This window comes from Bos indicus x Bos taurus, chromosome 13, assembly GCF_003369695.1.
Source record: "Bos indicus x Bos taurus breed Angus x Brahman F1 hybrid chromosome 13, Bos_hybrid_MaternalHap_v2.0, whole genome shotgun sequence".
NCBI classification, from domain to species: domain Eukaryota; kingdom Metazoa; phylum Chordata; class Mammalia; order Artiodactyla; family Bovidae; genus Bos; species Bos indicus x Bos taurus.
The window spans coordinates 41344285-41357906 of NC_040088.1; positions in this window are offsets into that span (position 1 = coordinate 41344285).

The window sequence follows — 13622 nt, forward strand, 5'->3', positions numbered from 1 at the left end:
GAGTGATTGTGCAAGTAAGTTAACCTTCTTGAGGTTCAGTGCCTCATGTGTAGAAGAGGGACAGTAATGCCCTCATTTCCTTGGGTCAGGAGTGACTGGAAGAGGGTGTGATCAGTGCTTAGCCCAGGGCCAGGCGCAAAGCAAGCATCCAGGAATCATTGGTATGCTTTGACGTTTTGCATTGATAACAGCTTGCTTATTTGCCAATGATCCTTCCAACAACTGGCTTTTAAACTTGGAACAAGTGTACCAACAAATTGGTGGGATTTGTCACCAAACCACATGGGCGCCTTCTGGAAGATGAGCCTGGCTTGAGCAGCCGTGGAGCCAGTAGCCTATTTGCCTCATGGAGTCTGTCCAGGGAGGAAGGACACAGCTGGTCAGATGTGCCGAGCTGCTGGCAGCTCTGAAGACAGGCTGGTATCCTTGGGTCTGTAAACCTGGTACCGAGCTTCTCCCCTTATCCACATAGTTCTCTGCTGCAGTATCTGATGGCATTTGCTTGATAAGGCTGCGTGACTTGGAGCTGATCTCCTGGTGGTCTATGGCGATGGCTGGGCAGTTGTGCCTGCAAAACAGGATGACCAGCACCATTGTGTGCTGTTCTCTCCCTGCTACTACCACCCCTACCCCCTCACCACCCCCCACTAGAGGAACTATTAAAAATTGAGCATAAACAAACATAATGTTAGTTGTTCAGTCATGTCTTACTCTTTGCGACCCCATGGACTGTAGCCCACCAGGCTCCTCTGTCCATGGAATTCTTCAGGCAAGAATACTGAGGTGGGCAGCTATCCCCTTCTCCCACCCTCCCCCCACCCCCACCACTGGAGGAATCATCCAAATTGCTGCTGGACCAGAGTGAGCTGAGACTGCCTTTCTGGAAGGTCACTTGGGACCTGTCTTTTCTGGAGGTCCTGGGAAGGCAGGGATAAAAGAAGTCCATTAGTTTAGGAGCTGAGCTGTGGCCAGGAGCCCAGAGGGGACGTATGAACAAGAGAGAGGTAGGGACGGAGAAGGGGAGCAAGTGTGTGTGCACACATCTACACACACACACACCAGAGAGGAAGCAGCAGAACTACAGAGGAAGCAGTCCTGGGAGTGGGCTGCCTTTGAAATGGACCCTCCAGTTCTGGTCGGGCTGCTGGGCTGGTGTGGCTCAGGGCAGACATGTGCCTCCCTGCCAAGCCCTGCCCTGATAGGTGGCAGACTCCTGAACAAATAAACGGCTGGTCCCCTGTGATGCACCGAGGATCATGTGGTCCATTATGCAGCACTCTCGGAGGCTCACTGAAGCCCCATCCTGAGGCCCAAGGAAAGCCTCCGGAATAGCACCTCACAACTGTATGACCTGGTGGGCCACTTGCCACTAAAGGGACCCTGAAGACAGGGCCCCTCCAGGCCTTCCAGAATGACACCGCCTCAAGAGCTGCCCATGGTCCGAATTGGCTCCCTCCTCATCTCTGAAATTGCACCCAGACAGAAGTTTGTTCATTTGCAGCCCGAACCTGTGTCCTGGGGACTAGAGCACCCCGTGAGACCAGCACGGGGTCTGAGGGAGCAGGGGAGGTGGAGGCCATGGCAGCATGGATGGGGCCGCGACCAGGACCAGGGATGATGGTGGATGATGTGATCTGAAGGGTCTGCTTTCCCAGGAGAGAAAATGTCACTTGAGGGGACCAGACATGGTCCGTTGAGCACAGCTCCCTCCAGCAGCACAGCCCATGTTTGTCCCATAAGCTTTCCACCTGCTTCGGTATCTCCCACTGGGCTGCTGGATCATAGCCAGACTGGCCTGGAGCTTCCTTTTTCTTATGGATGACATTGTACAGGAGGCAGGGATCAAGACCATCCCCAAGGAAAAGAAATGCAAAAAGGCAAAATGGTTATCTGAGGAGGCCTTACAAATAGCTGTGAATAGAAGAGAAGTGAAAGGCAAAGAAAAAAAGAAAAGATATACCCATTTGAATGCAGAGTTCGAAAGAATATCAAGGAGAGATAAGAAAGCCTTCCTCAGCGATCCATGCAAAGAAATAGAGGAAAACAATAGAAAGGGAAAGTCTAGAGATCTCTTCAAGAAAATCAGAGCTACCAAGGGAACATTTCATACAAAGATGCGCACAAGAAAGGACAAAAATGGTATGGACCTCACAGAAGCAGAATATAATAAGAAGTGGCAAGAATACACAGAAGAACTATACAAAAAGATCTGCATGACTCAGATAATCACGATGGTGTGATCACCAACCTAGAGCCAGACATCCTGGAATGCGAAGTCAAGTGGGCTTAGGAAGCATCACTATGAACAAAGCTAGTGGAGGTGACAGAATTCCAGTTGAGCTATTTCAAATCCTAAAAGATGATGCTCTGAAAGTGCTGCACTCAATATGCCAGCACATTTGGAAAACTCAGCAGTGGCCACAGGACTGGAAAAGGTCAGTTTTCATTCCAATCCCAAAGAAAGGCAATGCCAAAGAATGCTCAAACTGCCACACAGTCGCACTCATCTCACATGCTAGCAAAGTAATGCTCAAAATTCTCCAAGCCAGGCTTCAACAGTATGTGAACTGTGAACTTCCAGATGTTCAAGCTGGATTTAGAAAAGGCAAAGGAACCAGAGATCAAATTGCCAACATCTGTTGGATCATTGAAAAAGCAAGAGAGTTCCAGAAAAACATCTACTTCTGCTTTATGACTATGCCAAAGCCTTTGACTGTGTGGACCACAACAAGTTCTGGAAAATTCTTAAAGAGATGGGAATACCAAGTCACCTCACCTGCCTCTTGAGAAATTTGTATGCAGGTCAGGAAGCAACAGTTAGAACTGGACATGGAAAAACAGACTGGTTCCAAAGACGGAAAGGAGTACATCATCCTGCTTATTTAACTTACATGCAGAGTACATCATGAGAAACACTGGGCTGGAAGAAGCACAAGCTGGAATCAAGATTGCCGGGAGAAGTATCAATAACCTCAGATATGCAGATGACACCACCCTTATGGCAGAAAGTGAAGAGGAACTAAAAGGCCTCTTGATGAAAGTGAAAGAGGAGAGCGAAAAAGTTGGCTTAAAGCTCAACATTCAGAAAACGAAGATCATGGCATCTGGTCCCATCACTTCATGGGAAATAGATGGGGAAACAGTGTCAGAGTTTATTTTTTTGGGCTCCCAAATCACTGCAGATGGTGACTGCAGCCATGAAATTAAAAGACACTTACTCCTTGGAAGAAAAGTTATGACCAACCTAGATAACATATTAAAAAGCAGAGACATTACTTTGCCAACAAAGGTCCATCTAGTCAAGGCTATGGTTTTTCCAGTGATCATGTCTGGATATGACAGTTGGACTGTGAAGAAAGCTGAGCACCAAAGAATTGATGCTTTTGAACTGTTGGTGTCGGAGAAGACTCTTGAGAGTCCCTTGGACTGCAAGGAGATCCAACCAGTCCATTCTGAATGAGATCAGCCCTGGAGTTTCTTTGGAAGAAATGATGCTAAAGCTGAAACTCCAGTACTTTGGCCACCTCATGCGAAGAGTTGACTCATTGGAAAAGACTCTGATGCTGGGAGGGATTGGGGGCAGGAGGAGAAGGGGACGACAGAGGATGAGATGGCTGGATGGCATCACCAACTCGATGGACATGGGTTTGAGTGAACTCTGGGAGTTGGTGATGGACAGGGCGGCCTGGCGTGCTGTGATTCATGGAGTCACAAAGAGTCGGGCACAATTGAGCAACTGAACCGACTGACCTAAGGGTGGAGCTGATTTCCAGAAGAACCAACCCAGTGATGAGAGGATTAGAAGGTAGAACTTTCAGCCCCAGGTCTGGACCTCTGAGGAGGGGAGAAGCTTGGAGGTTGAGTTCAATCACCAATGACCAAAGATTGAACCAATCATGCCTATGTGCATAATAACAGACTGGTTCCAAATAGGAAAAGGAGTACATCAAGGTTGTATATTGTCACCCTGCTTATTTAACTTATATGCAGAGTACATCATTTGAAATGCTGGACTGGACTAAGCACAAGCTGGAATCAAGATTTCCAGGAGAAATATCAATAACCTCAGATATGCAGATGACACCACCCTATGGCAGAAAGTGAAGAAGAACTAAAGAGCCTCTTGATGAAAGTGAAAGTGAAAGTGAAAAAGCTGGTTTCAAGCTCAACATTGAGAAAACTTTGACTGATGCTGAAGCTGAAGCTTCAATCCTTTGGCCACCTGATGCAAAGAACTGACTCATTAGAAAAGACCCTGATGCTGGGAAAGATTGAAGGCTGGAGGAGAAAGGGACAACAGAGGATGAGATGGTTGGATGGCATCACCGACTCAATGGACATGAGTTTGAGTAAACTTCGGGACTTGGTGATGGACAGAGAAGCTTGGCATGCTGCAGTCCATGGGGTTGCAAAGAGTTGGATACGAGTGAGCAACTGAACTGAACTGAAGAACCTAAAAGGATGGGGTCCTGAGAGCTTCTGGGTTGATGAAAGCCCAGAAGAAGGAGGCTGGTGAGCTTGGAGGGGGCAGGGAAGCTCCACCGTTTCTCCACACCCTGCCCTGAACATCTCTTCCAGCTGACTTCCTGAGTTACATTCTTTTATAATTCATTGTCCCCTTTCTGGCCCCTGCAATGTATTATGAAAGAATGTAACTCAGGATGTGGGGACAGTTACATTCTTTCATAAAGCAGTGGTCTAGTAAGGACTGATTTCTGTGAGTCACTCCAGCAAGTCAGCCTAAGGGCGTGGAGGAGTGGGGTCGGAGGAACCTCTAATCTACAACCAATTGGTCAGAAGCACAGGTGACCACCTGGACTTGTGTCTGGCATCTGGGGAATTTTGCCTGACTGAGCCCTTAGCCTGACACCATCTCCTGGTAGAAAGAATTGTGTGGAGTTGTTGGACACCAGTTGTGAAGAGTCCCACTCCAGTGAACCTCAAGGATGGTGATGTTGACTTTTCTGACTCTTGAGACTGCAGTCGACTAAAGCTTGGGTTCTGTCGACCTTTGCCCTGATGCTGTGCTGAATTCTCCTGCCTGAGCCCCTTCACGAACACACATGTACCCAGTCAAACACTCTGCCAGGCAAACACTCTTTTGGGGAAGATCCCCAGGGTTCTCTTTATTTCCTGCAAGTAATACATTTCTCCTTCTCCTGCTCTTTGGCTTGACTGTGTCTTTTGGCCCGACACCCTCAAAGAGGAGGACCCAGTTTTTCAGGCAACAGTCCCACCTTGGAGGCCAGAGAGGGGACAGAGCTGGGGTATCTGCATCTAACTTCTGAGGATCCCGGGCTGAGGGAGGGTGTCGTTTCCTGGCACCAAGTTCTGGAAAAGCCCTTGGGCACTTGGAAGTTAGTTGGAGCCTCTGGCTTGGGGGACCCCTGGCTGTGGTGGGGACAGTGGAGTTGAGGAGACAGGCATTGTAAGAGTGTGGTGACCCTCATATTCAATGTCCTTCACAGGCCACCCCTTGGTGGTGGGCCTGTAAGGTGACTGGTGCCAGTGTTACCACTCCTAGATACCCAGCTGGGTAGGTTGGCTGGGTCCTTCCTTAAGCCATAGCTGCTCTGAGCCGACCACCCCGGGAAGAGTGGAGTGCTTCCTGGTTCCCGCCCTCTATGAGCTGACCATCTGTGTGAGGTCCTCAGGGAGAGGTGGTCTGGTAAAACTGCCTGTCCCTGGGGCCCCACTTCACTCCCTCTAAGGTGTTTCTGTACAGCATCTGGTCACCTGTGGAGGGACCCTTCTGGTCCAAGAATCAGCAGGGCCCAGAATCAGCAGAGATGCGTGTCTGAAGCAGCAGTGCCCCACTGGGAGATGACAAAGTGTCCAGGGAAGAGGGGACTCGAGACGCCTCAGCCAACGTGGGGAAACTGAATAAGGAACCAGAGTCTCTGAACCTTCCTTCTCCCTGGCAGCCTGGGGAAGCTTGGTGGAGCTGACAGTGGGGGCTTCCACGCTGTCCTTTCTGGATACAGGTCCTCTGGCCACAGACTCCAGCCTCATCCAGGGGACAGCAGGACACTGGGGGGTCAACACCCCAGAGCTGCCCTCAACTATAACAGATGGGGGCTGGAGGACTGATGCCAGATGCCCTGGGAGGGACATCTCTGAGGCTGCCTGAACCATCTCCAACACCCCCAGTGCTGGCCTGCTCACCACACCCCATGTGCTGACTCCTCCCCATGCCCAGAACATGTGTCCTGGGATCACCTCCCCAGGGCTCTGCTCACACTGGAATGATTGTCGGGGTTGCTTCTGAGGGAACCCAGCCCCAGCAGTGAGTGAGAAGACAGGACTGCCTCAACATGAAACATCCTGGGGAGTCTGCAGGGGGTCCTCCTGACTTGTCAGTACCTTGGCATCCAGGTGTGTTGCGGCAGTAGCAATAGACAGCAATAAACCCAAACACATCTAACAGAGCACGGGTATTGGGACCCTCTGGAGGACTTCATAACTCACAGATGCTGGAGCCTTGGCCTCGTTTTCTGCTTAGAAGGATGGGTGAGGCCTGGGTTAAGCCCCAGGGCTTGCTGGAGCAGTGAGTGCTGGTCTGGGACCATGTAGACAACTGCCTTTCTGACCAGAGGACGGGCTAGGGGATGGGTCTCTGAGGGGCTGCAGGGTGAAGTCTGGGGGAGAAGTCCCCAGAAGTGGAGGCCTACTAGATTCTGCTGATGGCAATGACCCCCCAGCCCATACCCAGGATTCTTGTGTCTCTTGTGATCTTAGCACCTTGAATTGGGCGTTACTTTCCACCCCACTTCTCCGTCCCATGGCAGTAAGTTCAGACCTGACTGCACTCCTGATTTCCATACCTCACAGATGAACTTTCCAGCCCTTAAATTCTGAGCTGCTATTCAAGCAATGGCCACACGAGTGTGGTCCAGACTTTGGAAAGAGCCTCTGCCCACACGCCAGCTCAGCTTTATGGCTTCGGGCCTGTGATGACAAAGCGGCTCTAGAGCAAACCCAGGAAAATGCGGAGAAGTCCAAGAATATTTCTTGTGCCTCGGCAGTGGGTTACTGAGGGGCTTTGGGTTTTTCTTTACTGGAAGGAAGTGTTGGAAGCCTTTGGGAAAGCAGATGCCCTGTGCCCTCCTGGAGCAGCAGAGCCATCCTGGATGGTGAGATCAAGGAAATAGTCCACCAGCATCAGGTCTGCTGCCTCCCAGAAAAAGAGGAAAAGGTGTCCCCAGAGAAGACCGCTTGATGGTGACTGCGGTGGGCATGCTGCACCACAGATGACCCTTGCTGGCACAACCCCTGCCAACAGCCCAAGATCTTCCCAAAGCTCTGGATTCTCTCAGTTGTTCTTCCAGCCCATGCTCATTACTTAGGAATGAACTTTGTGATTTGGAAGTCAGGTCAGATGATGGTTTACTTCAAAGAACTGTGTAGAAGGATTGCAGACTTATCTCCCACCGTCAGGGTCATGTCTGGTGGCAGCTCCAAAATAGCAGAGATTTTTTTGGAGGGAGGAAAGGCAAATGGATGTTCCAAACCGAAAACTGTTTTTCAAGATTCTGGGTGAGAAGCGGTTTTTACTGTCTCAGAGAATAACTGCTTCCATCTATGTATGGCTTTATCCAAAACCCCCACAACACTTCTGTGAGAGGGATTTTGTGAGTATTGCCATTACATAGAGGAGGAGACTCAGGCTGCAAGGGTGAGGTATTAGTCAGCTCAATTGCTGTAACAAAGCATTGGGTTGGCCAAAAGTTCATTGGGGTTTTCCATAACATTGTGCAGAAAAACCTGAATGAACCTTTTGACCAACCCAGAATAGTGGAGTGGGTCACCCTGCTTATTTTGTCACTTATATGCAGAGTCAGATCAGATCAGTTGCTCAGTCATGTCCGACTCCTTGCGACCCCATGAATCGCAGCACGCCAGGCCTCCCTGTCCATCACCAACTCCCAGAGTTCACTGAGACTCAGGTCCATCGAGCCAGTGATGCCATCCAGCCATCTCATCCTCTGTCGTCCCCTTCTCCTCCTGCCCCCAATCCCTCCCAGCATCAGAGTCTTTTCCAATGAGTCAACTCTTCGCATGAGGTGGCCAAAGTACTGGAGTTTCAGCTTTAGCATCATTTCTTCCAAAGAAACCCCAGGGCTGATCTCATTCAGAATGGACTGGTTGGATCTCCTTGCAGTCCAAGGGACTCTCAAGAGTCTTCTCCAACACCAACAGTTCAAAAGCATCAATTCTTTGGCGCTCAGCCTTCTTCACAGTCCAACTCTCACATCCAGACATGATCACTGGAAAAACCATAGCCTTGACTAGATGGACCTTTGTTGGCAAAGTAATGTCTTTGCTTTTTAATATGTTATCTAGGTTGGTCATAACTTTCCTTCCAAGGAGTAAGTGTCTTTTAATTTCATGGCTGCAGTCACCATCTGCAGTGATTTGGGAGCCCAGAAAAATAAAGTCTGACACTGTTTCCACTGTTTCCCCATCTATTTGCCATGAAGTGATGGGACCGGATGCCATGATCTTCGTTTTCTGAATGTTGAGCTTTAAGCCAACTTTTTCACTCTCCACTTTCACCTTCATCAAGAGGCTTTTGAGTTCCTCTTCACTTTCTGCCTTAAGGGTGGTGTCATCTGCATATCTGAGGTTATTGATATTTCTCCCAGCAATCTTGATTCCAGCTTGTGCTTCTTCCAGGCCAGCGTTTCTCATGATGTACTCTGCATATAAGTTAAATAAACAGGGTGACAATATACAGCCTTGACGTACTCCTTTTCATCATGTGAAATGCCAGGCTGGAAGAAGCACAAGCTGGAATCAAGATTGCCAGGAGAAATATCAATAACCTCAGACATGCAGATGACACCACACTAGTGGCAGAAAGTGAAGAACTGAGGAGCCTCTTGATGAAAGTAAAAGAGGAGAGTGAAAAAGTTGGCTTAAAACTCAACATTCAGAAATTAAGATCATGGCATCCGGTCCCATCACTTCATGGCAAATAGATGGGGAAACAATGAAAACAGTGACAGACTTTATATTTTGGGGTTCCAAAATCACTGCAGATGGTGACTGCAGCCATGAAATTAAAAGACTCTTGCTCCTTGGAAGAAAAGCTATGACCAACCTAAATAGCATATTAAAAAGCAGAGACATTACTTTGCCAACAAAGGTCCATCTAGTCAAAGCTATGATTTTTCCAGTAGTCATGTATGGATGTGAGTTGAACTCTAAAGAAAGCTGAGCACTGAAGAATTGATGCTTTTGAACTGTGGCGTTGGAGAAGACTCTTGAGAATCCCTTGGACTGCAAGGAAATCCAGCCAGTCAGTTCTAAAGGAAATCAGTCCTGAATATTCATTGGAAGGACTGGTGTTGAAGCTGAAACTCCAACACTTTGGATGCAAAGAACTGACTCATTTGAAAAGATCCTGATGCCAGGAAAGATTGAAGGCAGGAGAAGGGGATGACAGAGAATGAAATGGTTGGATGGCATCACCGACTCAATGCACATGAGTTTGCTCAAGCTTCAGGAGTTGGTGATGGACAGGGAAGCCTGGTGTGCTGCAGTCCATGGGGTTGCAAAGAGTAGGACATGCTTGAGCCACTGAACTGAACTCCCAGACCTCACTGTGCCCGAGTGTCATCTGTGTATCTGAGATTATTTATATTTCTCCTGGCAATTTATATCCCAGCTTGTGCTTCATCCAGCCTGGCACTTTGCGTGATGTACTCTGCATGTAAGTTAAAACAGCAGGATGACAGTATACAGCCTTGGCATACTCCCTTCCTGAATTGGAACCAGTCTGTTGTTCCATGTCCAGTTCTAACTGTTGTTTCTTAACCTGCATACAGATTTCTCAGGAGACAGGTAAGGTGGTCTGGTATTCCCATATCTTGAAGAATTTTCCACAGTGTGTTGTGATCCACACAGTCAAAGGCTTTTGACTTTTTGAGGTCTTGGAACCTGAAGCCATTCACAGAATACTTTCAGAAGGTCAGTTGAGAGGGTGGGGCCCAGTCCCTGGCAAGGTTAGGAGAGGAGGGTGCCTCCAACCTCTATATATGGTAAACACAGAGCCATTTCCACAAGATGGCTCTGTGTTGAGAAGAGTGGAAAAGTGAAGGAGCCAGCAACACCCAGCCCCACTTCCGATTCTCTCTCAACCCCTCCCTCACCCCCTCCTTCAGCTGTTGGGTCCACTTGCTGAGCACTCTTGAGGGGTGAGTGGAGGAAGGTGGGCAGGTGCACAGGTCACACAGATGTGGCCTCAGCTCCCCCTCTGCATGGCACCCAATGCTGTTCCTGGGGCCTTTCCTGTTCCAGTGGATGCCCGTCCACAGTCAGCTTCCCAGCATATGATCTGGCCGTCACACAGGGCCCTGCGTTTGGAAGGCCTCAAGCTTGCTTCCGTGCTTTGTGTCTTGGAATCCTAACGACTTCTAAGCAGGGTACCCCAGGTTTTCAGCCTGCCCTGGACCCAGCAGATCCTGTAACCCTTCTTCCTGGGGCTTTGATTTTCTACCAGAGGAGGAAGGAGGGACTGGATTGGGCCCAGGGACCCTGAGAGAAGTGGGCATGACCTCTGAACTCAGCACAGTGGACAGGCTTGAGCAAGGCTGAGGCCAAGATGCTCCTAAGACAAGGACTCATGTGGATCAGGGGCAAAGGCCCAGCTGCTTTGGGGACCAAGCGACTGAATATGAGATAGGGTTGGAAAGAGGGGACTCTCACCACATGAAAACTCAGGCCTACTCCAGCATCCAAATAGTGTGGGAGGCCGGGAGTAGATAGTGGGGTGCCTGCAGGGCTCTTCCCGAGTGGCAGTGGTTTGTGAACAGCAGGAGACAAGGAATAGCTACAGAGGGGACGAGGGGAGTAGTGGACAGATGCTGTGCACCACAGAGAAGGCAATGGCACCCCACTCCAGTACTCTCACCTGGAAAATCCCATGGACGGAGGAGCCTGGTAGGCTGCAGTCCATGAGGTCGCTAAGAGTCGGACACGACTGAGCGACTTCACTTTCACTTTTCACTTTCATGCATTGGAGAAGGAAATGGCAACCCACTCCAGTGTTCTTGCCTAGAGAATCCCAGGGACAGAGGAGCGTGGTAGGAGGCCATCTCTGGGGTCGCACAGAGTCGGACACGACTGAAGCGACTTAGCAGCAGCAGCAGCTGTGCACCAAGACCTGTGGGCCCGTGTGTGTGTGTGTGTGTGTGTGTGTTTGGAGGTATCTGAGCCCTTCTACTGGCACATGGCTATGCTGGTCCCCTGAGAGCTTTCTGAAGCCAGGTTAATGGGAGTCCTGGGCCGCTGGCTCACGGTCGCTGGCAGACTCAGAGCCTCAGTGTTGAGATCACGAGGCAGGATCCAAGCTCCACAGGTGCTCAGGAAATAGGCACTGCTGTGATGAAGGCTCTGCAAACCTGGCCGCGATCCTATGAAGCTGACATCAGAGGCCGGAGGGCCTGGATCCTCTGCGGCCAAATAGGGAGTGAAATGAGACAGGCCTGAGAGTCATTGGAAACAACTGCTCCCTGACTGTGAGGGAACCACGGCCCAGAGCTTCGAGGTGTCATTCCCAGGGTCTCAGACCAAAAAATCCCCACCTCCTGGCCCTAAAGGGTGCTCTTGCCCTCTCCATCCCCCTCCAAGATCAGACCAGACAAGGCCACCCAAGTCACCTTCGGGCCTGTATGGCTGGTTTTCTTTTGTTACAAAGTCCAGCTCGGGGGCAATAGTGGGCAGGACAAGTGGGCAGGCTACTCTGGTTCATCCTCAGGTCTCGGTTCAGGCGTCATTAACTGGGAAGTCTTCCCAGAGCCTCTCAGCCGCCAGGGGTCCTGAGAGTAGCAAGCACGTGAAATAGCAGTTCTCAGCTTCCCGTCTGGTTCTTGAACTCTGGTAGCCTTCCAGGAAATTTCCCTTTTGGCCTAAGTTGTTCTGTTGCTTGCACACCAGACCCCTGACTGTTTCCGGTGGAAGGGACGCCCTGGGAGGAGGAAAGGGGTGCACAGGGCAGGATGTGGGGACGTGCAGCAGTGGGCCTGGCCGGCGTGGGGCCCAGGGCTGGCGACTCGCATAATGCTGTGTGCTTTGGGGAGCCTTCTGAGGAAGCAGGGCAAGGTCCCTGATCCCGTAGGATGGTCAGGAGGTGGCAACTGGCGCTGTTCCTCACCTTTGTCCCCAGGTGGCTCAAGTTGAAGTTATTGGTGGGTGAGGGGGAGGGGGGGTGGTCTGTTCCTGTCAGACCTCTGGCTGTTCTGCAAGTTTGCTCAAGAGTCTTGAGCAATTTCCCCCGTGGACTGAGCCTGGAACAGGAGCATGAAAAGCCTTGCTCCAGGGAGCAGTCTGCAAAGGGAGGAGTTTTGGATTCTCCAAGAACAGCGTGTTTGTGTGGGTCAGCCAGGGTCCACGGGCGCCTCAGGCGGTCCTGTTCTCCCCCTAAATAGCAGGGGACATCGGACCTCCACCCCAAAGCCAGGCCAGGAAAGGGTGCTTTCTCCGAGACCTGTTCGCTGAGCCGACAGTCGGCTGGGCTGTGTCTTCTGGGCCAACAGGTTTGCAAGTGCACTTCTGAGTGATGGAGCCTCAGGCAATGCCACAGAAGGTGACCCTGGGTCCTTTACTTCAGAGTTTGAAGGAGCCGCTAACCGGCCCCTGAGACACGGGGCAAAGTTGTGGCCTTGTAGCTCCATTCCCAGGTGTAGCCGCCCGTCCCCTGGGCACTCAGGGTCCTCTCTAGGGTCATCTGCCTTCCTACAAACCTTCAGCAGAGCTCCACACGTGCTCTGCTCGACACGCAAGAGGTGGTTGCCAGGGGACCCCAGTGAATCTCAGCAAGTCACCGTCTGGCATCCAGACCCCTTCATGACATTTAGGGGTGATGTATCATGACATCTGGGGGTTGCTTTTTTTTTAAATTTAAGTGAGGATTAACAAACTACTGATTTTTGCCATAAATCATGGAGTATTTTTGTGGTTGTGCTGGGTCTTTGTTGCTGTACGCAGGCTCTTTGTTGGGGTGCACGGGTTTTCTCCAGTTGTGGTGGGTGGGTTCTCTAGTTGCGCACGGGCTTAGTTCCTGAGCAGGAATAGAATCCACGTCCCCTGGCTTGGAAGGCAACTTCTTAATCACTGGACTACTGGGGAAGTTCTTGGGGGTTGCTTTATATATTTAGCAACTATTTTAAAAAAGACTTCACTGCCTGTTCTAGAGTTATCACATTATGATTGTGGAGGGAAGAATGGGGGAAGGGATAGTCAGGGAGTTTGAGATGGACATGTATACACTGCTGCTGCTACTGCTGCTGCTAAGTCGCTTCAGTCGTGTCCGACTCTGTGTGACCCCAGAGACGGCAGCCCACCAGGCTCCCGGTCCCTGAGATTCTCCAGGCAAGAACACTGGAGTGGGTTGCCATTGCATGAAAGTGAAAAGTGGAAGTGAAGTCGCTCAGTCGTGTCCGACTCTTAGCGACCCCATGGACTGTGGCCCACCAGGGTCCTCCGTCCATGAGATTTTCCAGGCAAGAGTACTGGAGTGGGGTGCCATTGCCTTCTCCATGTACACACTACTATATTTAAAATGGATGATCAACCAGGACCTAGTATACAGCACAGGGAACTCTGCTCAATGTTATGTG